At 42.0% G+C, this 14,678-nt stretch overlaps 1 protein-coding gene across 4 annotated transcripts in view; it reads right to left on the bottom strand.

Moving 5' to 3' along the window:
* MMAA (metabolism of cobalamin associated A) overlaps positions 1-14,678 on the bottom strand; it is a 95,263-nt gene that overhangs the window by 68,547 nt on the left and 12,038 nt on the right. The gene's annotated exons all lie outside the window — the stretch shown is intronic.

Below are 14,678 nucleotides of genomic sequence, written 5' to 3'. Positions count from 1 at the left end.
AAGGACCCACCAAACGTTGTCACTGGAAACTCTGTTAAGTGGCAGACCACTTTGGATGAAGAGATGGACTGTATAGCTAAATGCGTTTTAGAAACGTAAGGGTTTTTAAATGATCATATAAAGCTACAAGAATTCGGGGATTTTGAACCACAATATTTAGAAGTGGAGATTCTTTAACGAAGACACATAGCAGAGGGGACCTGAAACCAGTACCAATAGCTTACTAGGTCCACTAAAAAGGAGTTGCACAAACAGCTTAGAGCCTTTAAAAGAAACCCAACCAACGCAGGTCTACTGCAAAAAATCACAGCCATTCGGAATTTATAGAAAAAGAAAATATGGGTGCTCAGATATGTTGCCCATGACAACTACTGGGCGATACTCCTCACTTGTAAATTGAGAGATGTAAAAAGGTTATGGGAGATCATAAATAAAAGTGACCAAGAAACACCCTGTAGCAAACTCTGCAAACACTGCAGCACAACAATGGGAAGAACTGCAGCACAACAATGGGAAGAACTGCAGCACAACAATGGAAAGAATATATCATCAAGGCTCAACGGCACACCAAAAATCAACTGCAGCAGGAATTCCAGACCTAAGAAACAATAAATACATTTCTAGCTAGGTTAAGTATTAAGCATGTCCACTATTAGAAGAACATGACTCATGACAAACGAAATCTGTATTAACTTCCACCCCACCAAACCAAACAGAGTTTAGACCATTGCAAATTCTGGCTCTGGCAATGGTGGCTGATCAGATAATAATATCAAACTCCTTGCTATATCTATGCCTCGTGGATCTTAAAGCGGCCTTTGGCTCAGTTCCACATACCATCCTATGGCATCCTATGGCAGAAGCTAGCAGCAAAGAACATCCCACCTCAGTCACTTTGTAATCATATGGCACATCCTTGACACTGACAATACAAATATTGATAGATTTAAACAATGATGTGTCTTAGCCCCTTTCCTTCAACCCCCTCCCCCTGTTTTTCAATATATTTTGGGCATATCTCTTGATATCACTAGTGAAGTGAACGAACACGGCCAAAACTTGGAGGTAAACCAATCTTTTGCCTCCTTTACGCAGATAACACCCTTTTAATATCCACAATCATAGTGGGGCTGCAGTGGCTTTTTGGTGAAATATATAACTATACGAAGAAACTGGCTTACTATCAACCCTGAAAAAACAAGGATAACGATAATGGGCAAAAAAAGAGAAACTATGCCAGTGGCATCTGAATGACCTTCACATTAATATCGCTGTAGACTATAAATATTCGGGTGTGATCATGGATAATCGTGGAACTTTTCTCTCCCATAAGGAGGCCTTAAAGTCAAAAGCAGCCACCCTACTTTATGTGTGCTTAAAGCTTTTGAAAAATCTCTCCAGTTCCTCCCTTGATCCCCTAATGATTCCTGATTTGCGCTTAACTGCTGCCCTCTCTACTTTATGGATCAGAGGCCATGCTTGGAAGTGGTTCCAACCTGCTGGATAAACTTTTAGTGAGTACATAGAGTTTTTCCCTCCCAAAACACATTTCTCCAGCACAAATTCGGCTAGAGTTCAGCCTTTATAATCAGACCCTGGAAAGACAAGGCACCTTCCTGAAAACATGCTTTAACCTCTTCACTGCTAGGCCCGCGCCCCCTCTCTGTCTCCCTCTGCAAAGCCTTTTTTGGCCTTTTTTTTTTTAAACATCCCAGGGATTCTAAATGTACCTCTTGCGGGTCCTGCTGGAGGGGACCGAGAAATTAGACAAAATATAGCTACATTTTGTTTGTTTTCTTTGGGAAAATTGCAAAAAATATCAATGATAGGTTTAATGTGCTAAAATCACCATCTTATCAAATTTTAAGAGCAGGCAGACTTGATTCAGAAAACCACATTTTCTAACACAGTTTAAGCATTTTACTGGGAGATAGCCCATCTTTCCTATTTTTATGCTTTTAACTTCCTTCCATTTTGTGGTGAAAATGGGTGTGAAACTCATGGTGGATCCCAGAAAGCTATGTATATCGGAAAACTAGACAAACTTCTGAATTCAGCAAGGGGTTATTTGTGTAGATCCTTCAAGATTTTACCAAAGAAACCAAGTATTGAAATAAAAAAATATTGAAAATTAGTGGGAAGAAACTGGCATTTGTGACAACGTTTACACTTGTAACTTCTCATCATGATGGCCAATTCACAAAAGCTATACCATAACATCTGCTAGACCCTTCCGGTTGTAGAGATATATAGGGTTGGTGGGTTTTCCAAGAACTCACAGTACCCAGAGTCAATAACTGAGCTGCACCTTGCAATGGGTTTTCATTGTATACCGGGTACAGAGCAATTAATAGGGTAAAACATAAATATTGAAAAATAGGTATAAAGGAAACCTCTGCATTTCTGAAATGGGCACAATATATGGGGTTTAGAAGCGGGGTTATTTGCACATCTCTGAATTTGTGAGTACCTATACTACCATGTGAATTGGGGGTATTTCTCAAAATTATTTCTTTCTTACCACATTATCTTACATTTGAAAGGTGAAAATGCAGAGAAATACAATTGGTAATAACACTTGTTCTACTATTCTCTGTCCCCTAATTCTATCAATAAAAATAGTATCTCACTTGTGGCGACAGGAAACGGCCCAAAACGCAATATGGATACATCAAACTTTTCCACACAAAACTGACCAGTTTTTTGTTTTTAAGTGGGTAGCTGTGGTTTCTGGGCCCTAGCTCAGCCGGCATCTAGGGAAACCTAGCAAACCTGTACATTTTTGAAAAACAGGCACCTAGGGGAATCCAGAATGGAGTGACTTGCATGGATCCTATGAGGTTTATTTTACCCACAATGCCCAAGACAGCTTTGACTGAAATCACACATTTTCTCAACATTTCTGTGATCCAAACTTCTGGAATCCACAAATTTCCTACCACACAGTACTGCCCCATGTGTGCCAATATAAATGCTGCACCACCTGTATGGCTGGGCTTAGTGCCTAGTGTTTTTGTGTATTTTTAAAATGTGTACTCAATGAATATCGTGCATGTGGCAATTTTATGTCACATCAATTTCATGTTTTAAGTGACAGATATAATAGAAATTGCACTATAGTATTTTTATTGAGTGAATTTAATGAATTTTTTAAATTGTTTTTATTAACTATACCAATAAACGTGTATGATTTGTAATATTTGCCATTGTCACAGGTACAAAAAGACTGATAAAGGGGTAGTCATTTTCAAGTGATGCAGAAAGAAAATGATTACTTCACTCACTGGATACAATTTATAAAATGAATGAAGAGCTGTGACTGCAGCACCATCATCTATTTTATTAATTAGTAAGAGTATTTATGGGTCTCTTTGACTTAAGTTTAATTGGAAAAGATGATTGCTCCTAATCCTCTCTGACTGAAAAAGTTGCATTCAGCTCTACTCCTGGATACCATGATGAAACTGTGAAAGTTGGAGTGAAAGGTTATACAAGGGGTTGGCACCAAGTTTCAGGTCTTCGCCATCTCTTCAGTTCACATAATTTTACTTAGAAGGCAGCTCATTGGCAGCGCAGCTGTTGTCAAGTCCTGAGCAAATCAAGCACTTACTGAGATGGAAGAGTGTAGAGTTTTGCATAGGAGGACAGGCAGGATGATGCCACACTAGACCTGCTGCTAGCATCGACATCATCATGTCAAAGGGCTTTATGTAAAGATTCTTATTTAATCAGGTGGCGCTTTTTTGGTATCATCCCATTCCTCATTCAGAAAAGTCAAGTTGTTAACCGGCAGAGTGTAGACAATTAACTTGGTAGTTGTACCACAGGTTAACAGTGTACTCACTATTTCCTGTTTACTCTTTATCAAAATCGACCAAGCCACAAAGTACTGTACATGGGATGGATACAAGTCACAGTTAAAAATGTCCAAACTATGGGCCAGATGTAGGAACAAAGCAAATTGCGACTTGCAATTTGCGAGTCCCTGCGACTCGCAAATTGCAAGTTGCAATTTGCTATGCACAAAGGTGTCTCAGACACCTTCTGCGAGTCGCTATGAGGTCGCAAAGACCCACCTCATTAATATTAATGAGGTGGGTCGCAATTTGCGCCCCCATAGCGACTCTGGGCACTCACGGGGATGGAGGCCTGCTGGGAACAGCAGACCTCCATGTCCGTGACTGCTTTTAAATAAAGCAGTTTTTTTTTTCCAAGTGTAGCCCGTTTTCCTTAAAGGAAAACGAGCTGCACTTAGAAAAAAAAAACGAAACCTTTAGTTTCGGATTTTTTCAGGGCAGGTAGTGGTCCATTGGACCACTACCTGCTCTGAAAAAATATTTTTGGGTCCAGTCACAAAGGGGAAGGGGTCCCATTGGGACCCCTTCCCGTTTGCAAGTGGGTTACCATCCACTTCAAGTGGATGGTAACTGCGACTCCATTTGCGACCGCGTACGCGGTCGCAAATGGAATTGCATACCACTGCGACTCGCAAATAGGAAGGGAAAACCCCTTCCTATTTGCGACTCGGAAATGCATTTTGCGAGTCGGTTCCGACTCGCAAAATGCATTTCTGCATAGCAAACACGCGTTTGCGACTCGCAAACAGCGATTTTCGCCGTTTGCGACTCGCAAACAGTTTGCTACATCTGGCCCTATATGCCTTGACAAGCTCTGGAGGGTTAAGTATGCCTCATCTGGAGGCAGCATCTTTCTCAATTGGCTTATTTCAGCACCAAATAGGAGTCCTTGCCCCCAACTGATACTCTTGAAACATGCCCCGTCTGCGGGACAACTCAATATTAAAACTAACAAGTACGAGATAGTTGTTGACTCACATATTTCTAGGAATACATATTAATTTGCACTTGAATGCTGTCATCCAGTATAACACATTGGCTGGCTGGTGGCAAGCCATTTCTCTTTTCAAAATAGTCGTCTAGAGCAGTGGTTCTTAACCAGTGGTCCAAGGGCCCTTGGGAGTCTGCAAAGCCTACTCAGCGGGTCTGCAACTGCTTAGAAAATTAAAATATATTAACAGATTAAATAAAGTGTACATAAATAAAGAAGCAAATTGTAAATCTGTAAACTTTGCAAGGTTCTGTAAATGTAAAGAAATGTGAAATAGGAGGCTAAAAATTAAGTTGGTGTCCTCAGATTGATTTGTGGCACAGTGCAAGGGCATCAAACAGAAGACAGTGTGGATGATGGGTTGCCGTAACTGAATTCAGAAAAGCTCTAACCTTCCCATTAAAATTAGCATTGTGTTTTTTTAGATTTGTTTGTGAATTAGTTAAAATACTTTATGATTTATGTATTGCTTAGCCCGGGGTCCCCGGCTTCCATTAATGACTCAGTGAGGGTCCCTGGATTCCAATAATTATTCAGTAGGGATCCTTGGATTCTAGTAATGTCTAAGAGGGGATACACAGCAGTCAAAATGTTAAGAAACACTGTTCTAGAGTTATCCTACATAACAAACTTATGCTAACAGACTCCCAAGTCAGACCCTTGAAATTGCAAAAAGTAAAATGTCATCATATTCTTAACTACTGATGAAATTATTTGCAACTGTCCCAGTGCATATGTACATAGCAAGCTGCATGCAAACCTTCGTAAACTGTAAAAATCACGACTACATGGATACCTTACCACTTTGGGAGATTACAGGGTTTAGATGTCTATGGAACAATGACTGGTGAGCTGTACTCTAAACCACCAGAAAATAAGAGACTCCTGGCAGGAACGCCTCCAAATGTACTACTCTAAGGAGGGCTGACCAAACTACTAACCACCCATGATTGTGGTCTCCAGGAACCCAAAATAAAACTCAGTTCCTTCAAAATATTACAAGGCTGGTACTGGACCACAAGTGATTTGTAAAAGCCAACTTGAACTGTAAATCTTGCAGCTGGAGATGTGAAAAAACAGGAGTTGATACTGTACAAGTTATTTGTCCTTCTCAGCCTTTAAGCTATATTTGAGAAAGGTATGACCACATTATTGAGAACTACTGAAGTGTACCTCGTCCTAGTAGCCTCTGTAGCGACTTTACATGATATCTCCAAAGCTGCGGGCATTACAAGCTGCTGCAAGAGAAGGATGAACTCAGCATTGGCTAAAATCTGCATAATGTGAAAGTGGAAACTGAAGAGAGCCCTACTCATGGGGATTGGCTTTAAGGTCTTTTGGAAATAGTGTTTCACAAAATGTTGATACACAGACTGAAAGATTGTATTATGTTTTCAAGGTACCATGAGGCCAGTTTTTTGATGGATACTCCCCTGTGATAATAGCTGATGTGGACACGTTCAAAGGCATGTAGGGAACAGATTGCTGACTGACTGCCCTGCTCAGTGTTACCAACCATCCCTGAGCACTTGTGACATTTGCATAGATAACCTACTGAGACATCAGGCTTCACCTCCGCACAGTACACAAATCTACCAGCATGATAATCTATCCACCTCACCACACAAATTCACTTTTATTTCTGGATTTTAAAGCTCATCCGGTACAGAATCTTTTCTCCCACACATTGGTTCTGCATACTTCTTATTGTACTCTTTTATCCTCCCAGTTATTTCAACGAAATTCTGGATTCTGTTTTCTTCTCACCTACTGTAATTTATTCCTCTATCTTATCCACCTCACTCCTACAACTTGGACTAATAATAAAACTTGGCCATCTATTTCATGCCTTCATTTGGTTAATATCACACCATGGTTGTGCACTGTTGGCCTGTTTACAAAGTGACCATCTACCGGAAGGAAGGCCTCTTGGAGTTTCAATGATGTGGAGGGTTGTCGCCCAGCAGTCAAATGATTCAGCACCTTTCTGACGCTTTGTATCGAAGAGACAAGGTAATATTAGCTACATCAAGCTCATTTTGGATGTTTACTTCCTTGAGCAAATTGTGCAGAAAACAAATTTAAGTGCCAAACAATTTCTGAGAAGGGTAGGAGTACATTTTTGTTACTATGTTAGCATATATCGGACCATGGAGCACATTATTCTGATTAAATGACTGATGGCCTATTATGATGACCGTTTAGTTAACTTTACCTGAGCTTAAAATGTATTTTTGACAGTCATTACCAAGTGTGACCTATTTTTTGTGTAACCACTTTCACATTTCTCTCTGGAATTTGATCTTAATTGATCTTGATCTTCAGTATGTTACTGTTCTTTTATTCATAGCATTCACTAAATTGTACTAGCAGACTATGGCCCTCATTACGACTTTGGCAGTCTTTTCTCAAGACCACCAAAGCTGCGGCCGCCAGATGACTGCCATATGACGAGTTCTGAGAGATTTCGGCCAGAAATCCGTCGTGATGGCGATCGGCGCTGAAGAGGCGATCCCACCGCCGGCACCGCCATGCCAAAAGGACGCTGCACGCTGTATTACGACCAGTAATACGGCATGGCGGTGTCCTGATGGCTGGGCGCTGCCTGTGGTGGAAACGCTGGAAGTCGTCCCCTCCCGGATGACCTCCTCGACAGACGAGGTAAGTTGATCATTTGAGAGGAGGGGAGGGGTGTTGAGTGAGTGTGTGTGGTGTCTGTGTGTGTTTTTACATGGGGGTGTTGAATGTGTGCATGTGTGAGTGTGTGTTTGAATGTATGAATGCAGGGCTGTGTGTTTGAATGTATGAATGCAGGGCTAAGTGTGAGTGCGTGTTTGAATGTATGAATGCAGGGATGAGTAGTGGTGCGTGAATGCGTTGTGGAGGGTGGAGTGTATGCATGCGTGCAGCAGTGTGTGTGTGAATGAGCGTGTTTGTCAAGTTTGCGTGGGGGTGTGTTTGTGTGCGTGTAGGAGGATTCGGGTGCATGCTTGAAGGTATGCTGATGTGTGTGCGAGTGTGTCCCGCCGACAGGAATACTTATTCCTGTCGCCAGAATCAAAAGACAGCCAACATTTTGCTGGCGGTGCGACTGCCAGGAAAATGTAGGCGGTGTCCCGCCTCGTAATACTGCTGGCAGTATTGCGGAATGCAGAAAAGCAGCGGGACGGACATATGGGGTGACCCCCTGTTTTTTTGCCAATGTGCGTCTTCCCTGGTGGATTATTGCAACCCCTTGAACAAAACATAGATCTCCAAAACAAATATATTAGGGATATAGTAGGGGGCTGGTCCTGAAGATATGAGTTGATCCTCTTTGGAGCCCTTTTTTTTTTATAAATTTGTGTTTTCCAATGGTTTGTTGATTGCTTCCTCCTCCATGGGAAAACACACAGTAATGAAATAGTACTATCAAAAAAGTGTTGCATTATACTGCATAATTTGCTTTTTTTGCCACATAATTTAGTCAAACCTGTTGCATTACTGGGTGCTCTCCCACTCCATAATTCCAGTGATCGTGGTGATAGCACTCTGTGTTTTTATAAGGGGTATGCCTGTGCACAAAGTTGCAGGGGCTATTATGTGAATGTGTACTTCTTGAGTGCAAAGGTAGATGTTTGGCTTTAGAATATTAGTTTTATCCTGGCAAAGGTCCAGCACCTCCACCTACAATAAAGTTTTGCATAAGCCATGCTAAAGGTATGCTGTGGTATTGGGTATGTGGCAAGGTGAAGTAATACAATATCTTTTTTTGTTTTTTGTTTACTGCCTTTGGAGAAGCTGCAACTTCAGGAAACCAGATAAGTAACTTTGTGTGTATTTACTTTTGCACACATCTCACATGCACACAGCAACCAAATGATTTAAAACAGTACTTCTGCCTTCTACGTAGGGCAGTGTTTTAGAAGGACGATTTTAGCCAGTAGCAGAGATGGAGTCTCAGTGAATGACTGCTACCCAGGACCTACCTTGAATTACTGAGGACAGCTCTGAGTCAGGAACAGAGTCTGAGACAGTAGATTCTTAGACAGCATCAGAAGAAGAGGAAAACAGAGCAGAATTTGGAAGTAACTTTTCAGACAGCAGAGTTCCATCTGACGACCCTCTTTCGGCGTTTCTGAGGGACACGATGCTGGCAGTTGTTCTGTCTCTACGCAAGCACAGTCTGTGCAGTGGAACGACCATAGGATGGTAGATCAACCCAGACAGCAGGCACGTGCAGCGGCAAACACAGACAGAGGGCTCTCTTGGCAGCCCCCCCAATTTACTTCGGCCCTAAATTTCGCCTTCCGCTGGCAACGCTGGATGTAAAGTCGATAAGGCCAATTTTTAGCAAATTGAATACATCCAGTTCTTTTTGGGTGTTGACTTCCTTGAGCAAACTGTGCAGCAAACAAATTTGTGTACCAAACTATTTCTGAGAAAGCATGGAGGCACTTTAGGGCCTCATTCTAGGACACGGAAATGGACTCCCACTTCACTTGAGGAGTTGAACATATGGTGTTAGTGCACAAGCCAACCTTGCAGTTCTACTGGTCTACTCGCACGGTTTGGGTAACCCTCATCTTCCACTGTACATAAGCAGAGATTGTTTTTGCTATTACAGTGTATACTGTAGTTCAATAAGAATTCTGCTGCATTGCTCTCGGACAATCCAGACCATAACAGGTTATCAAAAATTCGGCCTGTCATGGAACATTTGTCTGCCAGGGTTCCAGAGATTTATACTTGTGTAACGAATACAGACATCGATGACTCCATGGTCCTGTACAAGAGCAGAGCTGTTCAGTGAGCTGTACAATGTTGGCACTGTGGCATGCAGTAAGGTCTGTTGTTGTTGCAAAGGACTCCCGCAGAAGCTTGTTTGTAATAAGCTCCAGAAATCCCAGAGCACTGCGTTGCGTTCCAACAAACTGCTCACTGTCAAGTTCTCTGATAGATGTGATGTGTACGTCCTCACTACAATTCATGATGACAGCACTTCCCCATCACGGATTGGGGTCTGGGGGTTTAGGTTCACTAAACCCCCTATATACTTGGTCACAACACGTATATGGGCAGAGTGGATAAGAATGACCATATTCTTCAACCATTCAATGTGAGCCGTAAAACTCACACATGGTATAAGAAACTGTTCACGCACCTGATCCAGATGGCAATATAAAATGCGTATGTTGTTTATCATCAGACCACCACAGGAAGACTCATGTCTTTCCTTGATTTTCAGTTGACTGTCACTGAAAGTCTTACTGTTACAGAAGCAGCAGTCTCCAGTTCATATGCTCAGGAGGATGTGGCAAAGCTGCAGGATCAAAACGTTGCTGATCACATGCCTGACACAGCTAAAAAAAAAACTCAACAATGTTGTCATAGTAAAGTCTGCTCAAAGCAAGCAAAGAGGCAGGAAAGTCATATTTACTGTTCCGAGAGCACATCTCAGCCAGCTTGGTGTTTTCCTACTTGCTGTATGTTGTACCATACAAAAGTGAAGGACTGGGAAATTGACTTAGGTGGAGCTGGTGTTATATAAGCCTTTCAATGGCTGTGCATGGATACCTACCTTCCATAGGCCACTACTTCACTAGGCAAGCAGCCACGGAATTTGTGTTCCTATACTTGAGGAAATCATGGACTTGATTATGGTCTGCTCAACACCTTTATCCGCATTTAGAATGTGGTAGGTGTTCTGTTTGGTGATTGACAAGTGCATTATAGTCCCCACACTGCACAAAATAGTGGACGGAACAGAAGCCACTTTGTCACAGTGTAACCTGTCTGGCAGAATTGTCTTGACTAGATTTTTAGGTAACTTATTTATACAACCCAAGGTCCACCCTGATTGCCTACTAGAACCAGAGTAAGTGTAATTAAGTCAAACAAAAGTCCTGTGGGACTTATTCACCAACACTTCTACTTGCTTTGAGAGTGTGCAAACTCAATTAGTAACTTGTGTCATAATCAAGCTGGGGCGTTTTACAAAACAAATCATAACATTACAGAGAACGCTCCATCCAACGCTACACATATGGGTAAAATATTTGTCCTGCTTACCATGTTTAACCTCCGTCAGAACTTAGCATATGTTCAGTTTACTGTTTGACAAAGGCATTACAGTCACATCGCTGCACATAAATGTGGACGTGGCATATGCTATATGTCCTCACTGACTACTACCCTGTGTCACAAACTACTGTTCTTCGTAGTTTAGGACGTTCCCTTTAGGGAACTTAGGAAGTATTCTCCAGCATGTTTGCTTTGGCTTCAAATATAGATATGCTCACTCAGTTTGAGCAATGTAGGTCTCAGAGGCATTCTAGAACACCCCCAACATGCATCCACAAACTGGAAGGTGTTAGAATGTCCACAGTGAGTGAGCTAAAGACATGCATAAGTCATATCTTTCTGAGCCTCGGGTGGCTGTCATGAGAGCCACTAGTAAAGGTTCATTAGGCATGCGTTCGGTAATGTTTAGAATGGAGGCGGTTACTGGACAGGTGGTAAAAATGTAGTCAAACTGTTTTTCATTTGTGAAGGTTGTGGGTGCATCAACTGTCAACATATCTGGACATATGTGTTTATAGAGGTTTGTTTGTGCTGTGCTGGTGTGCAATTTGTTTGATGACTGGTTGAGAGGTTGTCTTGAATGGGAATTCCATTCTGTGGCATATGAATGTGATGGGCCCTTGCATGACCGCGATATGTTGATGTGAGTCCACTGATCTGTTGGATTGGGCCGGGGTTACAAAAGTCTTGTGAGTGTTGCGTGAATGGTGTGTGAATGAATCATAAAGTGGTTGGTGCCTTGACGTGGCTTTATGGCTCACCTTCAGTAGTCTAGGTTTCAACATTCAGATACTTTAATAAGTATTTGTACTTTGAAGCTAGCATTGCTGGAGGTGCTAAAACCAACGAGTATAAGTGGTGGATTAACTTAACTAAGAAATGAGTACCAGATTTGAATCTGTGGCAGTAAGCGTACTCCATCGCAAAGGCAACCGAGTGTCCTTACCGCAAAGATAATGGTCTGGCCACCTGATATGTATATGGATGGACCATTGGTGTAACTGAGGGGAAGACTACTCCATCTCTGATATGGATGCATCCCTCCCAATCGTTGAATGAGTAAGGGTCTTCTGTGGCTGACCTCTATATCCGACCACCTAATTTAGATGTACAGACATACAGGTCAGTTTTCACTGTTCAACACCACCTGGAAAACCACGGTGGTAAGGGTCAGTGATAAATGTTTAATGTCCCCCTTGCCATAGGGGATAACTCGCATGGTGAGTTTTTTTTCTCCAAAAGACAATACAACTTTGGGCCTTTGCTTTTGAAAATGAAAAAATAACTGATGGACGGCTCAGTCATGTTGATGGGGCAGTGTGTCAAAAGTAAAAAGGCACTGACAGGAACCTCCATTTCGGCTGCTCATCAATGTTTTTGAACTGCCCACCAGCTTGGCAGTCATTTCTAAATTTGGTAGGTGGATTGTCTCATCATAGCAGACGTTAAGTCCTCCACCAGGGCGATGGATTCTTCTTAGTCAGCCAAACTGTAAATATGGACCTTACTAAGAACTCCTTGGGTTTTTTTTAAATGTAGGTAGCTGTGGATTTTTGCCCCTAGCTCAGCGGCACCTAGGCAAACCCCCATATTTTTTTAAAGCCAGACAATCAGGGACGTCCAGGTGTGCGTGACTTGTGTTGCTCTCATGCGGCTCTCACCAGTTATTTTTAGGCAGAAGCCCTTGCAAACGTCAAACTTTGGTAAGAAACACACATTTTCCTCATATTTTTGTGACAAAAGGACCTGGAATCTGCGGAGAGCCGCAAGTTTCCTACCACACGTCTTCCAATAAGAATGATGCCCTACTTGTGTGGGTGGGCCAAGAGAAAATTACACAAAAAGCCCAAAATTGCTATGTTGAGAGAAAAGCAATAGCGGTAGGTGTTGTATTTGGGGTTGTACTGTGGCGCCACCCATGCAAACCTAAAAACCACAGACATTTGTAGTAATGTCTGGACAGGGGAGTCCATGGTGGTGTGCCCTGTGTGGATCCCACTAGGTTGCTCTGCAAACCTCAAACTCTGCATGAAATCATGCATTTTCCTTCCAGTTCTGTGATGGAAGCTATGGAAGCCGCAGGAATCCACATAATTCCTACAACTCCGCATTACCCCACTTGTGCCAATAAAAGCGCAGCCCCACTTGTGTGGCTGGGTCTACTGCCTGCTACAGGAACCGCTCAAACCAAGGTCAATGGGAGTCCTGTCCAGGGGACTCCCATTGACCTTGGTTTGATCTGTTTCTGTTCTGTTTCTGTTGGAGGCACTAGACCCAGCCACACAAGTGAGGTACCATTTTTACTGGGAGACTTGGAGGAATGCCAGGTGGATGGAAATATGTGTCTTCCCAAAGCTTTGAGAACTTTCCATCACAGAAATGTGAGGACATTTTTTTTTTGTCAAAGTGTGAAGTTTGCAAGGGATTCTGGGTAAAAAATAAAAACTGGTGAGAACATTGGAACTCACCCCAGCTGGTATACCCCAATGTGTAAAAAATGTAAAGGTTTGCTAGGTTTCCCTAGTTGCCGGCTGAGCCAGGGTCCAAAATCTACAGCTACTGACAATGGAAAAAAAGGGGTCCATTTTCAGTGGTAAAAGTGATACGTTCATGTTGCTTTTTAGGCTGTTTCCTGTTGCAGGCACTAAGCATAGCCACACAAGTGAGGTATTATTTTTTATCAGAAAGTTTGGGGGAATGGAAGGAAGTTTGTGGCCTCCCACAGGTTCCAAAACTTTCCATGATAGAAATTTGAGGAAAATGTGTTTCTTTGTTTGAGGTTTGTAAGGGATTTGGGTAAAAAAAAAAAAAAAACATGAGAACCACTCAAGTCATCCCACCATGGATACCCATAGGTGTCTAGTTTAAAAAAAAAAAACTACAGGTTTGCTAGGTTTCCCAAGGTGCCGACTGAGCTAGGGTCCAAAACCTACAGCTACCCACACTGGAAAAAAAGGGTCAGTTATCAGTGAAAAAATGTGATACGCTCATGTTGTATTTTGGCCCATTTCCTGTCGCAGGAGCTAGCCCTACCCACAAAAGTGAGGTAATCGTGTATAAGAAAGAAGACATTTTGAAAAATACCCTCTAGATCATATGCTGGAAGGCGTATCCATAAATTCAGAGATGTACAAATAACCACTGCTCCTATTTCCTATATCTTGTGCCCAATTCAGAATACATAGGTTTCCTTGATACCCATTTTTCTCTCTACATATTTCACCATATTAATTGTTCTATACTGGTTTCCACCACAAACTGGAAGTAGGTTGAGACCACAAAAAATAGAAAAAATAGGCTACCTCTTTGAAAAATGCCTAGACTGTGGTACAAAATTAGGATTTTTGATTCAGCTCTGCATATTCCTGATAGCTGGGAAGATGGTGACTTTAGCACAGCAAATTGTTCGTGGATGCAATTTTTAGGGAAAAACAGACACTTTTATCCAGAGCACTTTACTCCTATTTTTCTCAAAACACTAAAACTTTTGCTACATTTTGCCTATTTTCTCAGTCTTGTTCGGGGGAATCCACAAACCCTGGGCACCCTTGCAATCCCCAGGACTTTGGGAAAAAAAGGACACAAGTTTGGCGTGGATAACTTATGTAAAAAAATATATATATATATTTTGGAGCCCTAAACTAAAACTACCCTGAATAGCCATAAAAGAGTTCAGCTTAGGGGCAGGAGGAGGGGTTTCGGGTCATCTACAGAATTTGTACACACAATGTACATTAGGCAAATTATCCAGCCTCCAAAAATTACCT

This window comes from Pleurodeles waltl, chromosome 1_2 (genome assembly GCF_031143425.1).
Source record: "Pleurodeles waltl isolate 20211129_DDA chromosome 1_2, aPleWal1.hap1.20221129, whole genome shotgun sequence".
Lineage (NCBI taxonomy): Eukaryota > Metazoa > Chordata > Amphibia > Caudata > Salamandridae > Pleurodeles > Pleurodeles waltl.
Note: the sequence above shows the minus strand (reverse complement) of the source record. Positions and strands in the feature narration are given on the sequence as shown.